Raw genomic sequence first — 3,653 nt, forward strand, 5'->3', positions numbered from 1 at the left:
AGTATGCTGGAAAATATTTTAAACAAAAGGAAAATATCTGCTGGGCTTCAGTTAAAACATAGACAATAAGCTTTTAAGGCCTTCTTCTGGAGGCTAAATGCAACCAACTTTGTTCGATTTCCTATACAGGTATGATGACTGCTAGAACTTGGAAGTTATGTTCAGTCACCTAACGCTGTTCTCTGATATTTAATCCTTACGCAGTGCTTCGTAAACAAAATTATCGCGGTATCAGATAAGCGCTCCCGCCCTAGATACTTAGTGCTACCCGTGCGAGACAGGGGCGGTGGCTAGTCATTAAATATAAGTTTGGCTGTTAGAAAGTCTATTCCGAATGTATTTGTTCGGAGTGTAGCCTCGTACGGAAGTGAAAAAACTAAGCTCCGCCCGAACAGGCAATGAAGGCCAAACGGTACGAACCGGGCGCCGTTTCATCCTCAGTCCACAGGCGTCACTGGATGCGGGTATGGATGGGCATGTGGTCAGCACACCGATCTCCCTGCCGTATGTCAGTTTACGAGAGCGGGGCCGCTACTTCTGAATCAGGTAGCTCCTCAGTTGACCTCACAAGGGCTGAGTGAACTCCGCTTGCCAACAGCGCTCGGCAGACCGGATGGCCACCCATTCTAGTGCTAGCCCAGCCCGACAGCGCTTAACTTCGGTGATCTGACGGGAACCGGTGTTACCACTGCGGCAAGGCCGTTCGCCGTACAGAAGTGTAAAGTGGATAATAAACGGTTCAGGCAAGAGAAAAAAGTAAACTTGAAAAGCAGAGCTACACAACAATACTGAAGACCAGATAAGTAGACTGGATAACTGGCGAAGAGATAAGGAATTGGAGAACGAAGGAAATTTTGGCATTACTTGACTAAGCGATCGGTTGATAGGAATCGTCAGTTTGGTAATGCAAGAAACCTTAGAGGGTAAAAGTTGTAGAACACAGAACAGGCTAAGTAAAGACGTGTATCAAACCACGACAGTAAGTAGTAGCTAGTTTTCTGCATTTAGCCATGGCCAGTCTATCTGCCGTTGGACAGTGAGTTCGTGACCAGAGTAACAAGGGCATTCAGCTGCTACGCCACAGCTGAGGAAAAGGATTTTACACCGCAAACTGCGAACAAAAAATACCAAGCTTCGAATTCACTGGGCCTGAATTATCAGCACACACATTTACAGCACCGAAATTTTCGATAATTTTGGCGAGGCAAGAATTCTGGTTGAACTTCTTTCGTCTCTACTGTCTCAGGAGTTTCTTTCAGATTTCAAGCAAATACAAAGACCCAAGCAAGAATTTTCTGCGACGAGAAATTATGCGTAACGTGTACAACTTGGTCAGCGACCTCTTTTGTGGATAGGCTACGCGAGGCACATAGATCGTCTGGCAATACCTGCAGCCCTGCTGAACGCTCTGACGGTTTAGGGAATTATGAAATGCTGCATCTTCGTTTCAGAGAAGTGTGTAAAAGAAGACTTAAACAAGAACGACATCATCGGTAGTCAGTGCGAATGTACTGCTGAGACAGAGGTACATGACAGTTGGCTGTGGCGAATGAAGTTCAGGCAGCAGAAGGTAAACTAAACTGCGAGATCACTGCAAAGAGAACTAGGCCGAAAGATGGGGTAGCTTCAATGAAAGCACAACTTCATATGTCTGATGATGCAAAGGGCAAACTCTAGGTGATTCTAATTAGCCTTTCTTGGAAATGTAACAAATCTGAGTGCTACAACATCTTCCTCTGAGGAAGGACAGATGCCCTGAAGGCCTAATACTGCAATGCACGAGACAAGGCGTGCTTTTGTCCCCTGTTAACTATTACTTCGGAAAAGAAAAACATAAGAATGGGTGTATAGGCTGAGATGGCAAAAGTAATGGGATAGCGATATGCAAATACACAAACGGCGGTAGTATCACGTACGCAGTACGAGGTAAAAAACGGCAGAGCATATGGCGGAACTGTCATTGGCACTCACGTGTTTCATGTGAAAAGATTTCCGGCGTGATGATGGCCTCACGTCGGAAATTGACAAAATAGCTCTGAGCACTATGGGAACATCTGAGGTCATGCGTCCCCTAGAACTGAGATCTACTTAAACCTAACTAACCCAAGGACATCACACACATCCATGCCCGAGGCAGTATTCGAACCTGCGACCGAAACAGCAGCGCGGTTCCGGACTGAAGCGCCTAGAACCGTTCGGCCACAACGGCCGGTGGAAATTAAGACTGAATGCGGAATAGTAGTTGGAGCTAGACGCATGGGACATTCCAATTCGGAAACCGTTAGGGAATTCCATATTCCGACATCCACAGTGTCAAGTGTGCGCCGAGAATGTCAAATTTCGGACATTACCTCTCCCCATGGACAACACGGTGGCCGACGGCCTTCGCTTAACGACCAGGAGCAGTAGTATTTGTATAGAGTTGTCAGTGCGAAAAGACAAGCAACAGTGGGCGAAATAACCGCAGAAATCAATGTGCGACGTACGACGAATGTATCCGCTAGGACAGTGCGGCAAAATTGGGTGTTAATGGGCTGTGGTAGCAGAGGACTGACGCCAGTGTCTTTGTTAACAGCTCAACATTGTCCCGTGACCATATCAGTACGACCATATAAGACTCGAAAACAGTGGCCTGGTCCAATGAGTCCCGATTTCAGATGGTAAGAGATAACGATAGGGTTCGATTCTAGCCCATCCTACAAAGTCATGGACCCACGTTGTCAACGAGGCACTGTGCAAGCTCGTGGTGGTTCCATAATGGTGTGGGATGCGTTTACGTGTCCACCTGAACCGTCATTGACTGGAAATTGTTATCAATCTCTGTTGGTACATATACAGATGGCGTTAATATCGCACAATCAGCTTAACAGCTCATGCGTACTGCTTGATTACAAGAATATTGTACAGAAGTACGGAAGAATGGGAAAGAAAATTGAGGACGTGTTAGATGACGATCAATTGGCTTTATGGAAGGTAAAGGGACCGAAGAGGCAGTTCTGACACTGACAACCAGAAGTGGTTTATGTGCGGCTGCTTGGAGACTACATGTGGTCATTCATGAACTTCATGTTCCCTAACAACGATGTCATCTCACCAGGCCACAATTGTTCGCGATTGGTTTGAAGAACATTCTGGACAATTCGAGCGAATGATATGGCCACCCAGATCGCCCGACATGAATCCAGTCGAACATTTGCAGGCCGTAAGAATTCGATGGGGAGCCAGTTCGTGCACAACAACCTGCAGCGGCAACACTTTCGCAATTATGGGCGACTTTAGAAGCAGGATGGATCAGTATTTGAACAGGGGATTTCCAGCGAGTTTTGAGTCCGTACCACGTCGAGCTGGCGCACTACACCAGGCAACAGGACATCCGTCACGATATAGGAGGTGTCGCATGACTTTTGTCATCTCAGTGTGCAGCGTGATCACTGAACTGATTCCTCTTATCTAACTTGGAGCAGGTGCTCATTTCCCCTCCCACACAGTAAGAGTAAGAAGTGGTGATGATTCTATGATCCGTCACTAAGTTCATAGAAATTCCGACTGGCTGATGTAGTAGGATTGTAGTCTACCAATCGGAACCCTAGTCAAGACAATGACAATTCCCAAGCATTTCTGCAGTGGAAGCAAATGACGCCTAGCTGCACTGG

At 46.6% G+C, this 3,653-nt stretch overlaps 1 pseudogene; it reads right to left on the minus strand.

Moving 5' to 3' along the window:
• Positions 1 to 589: 589 nt before the first annotated feature.
• On the minus strand, positions 590 to 707 carry LOC126417297 (5S ribosomal RNA; annotated as a pseudogene).
• Positions 708 to 3,653: the final 2,946 nt, after the last annotated feature.

Source organism: Schistocerca serialis, chromosome 8 (genome assembly GCF_023864345.2).
Source record: "Schistocerca serialis cubense isolate TAMUIC-IGC-003099 chromosome 8, iqSchSeri2.2, whole genome shotgun sequence".
Lineage (NCBI taxonomy): Eukaryota > Metazoa > Arthropoda > Insecta > Orthoptera > Acrididae > Schistocerca > Schistocerca serialis.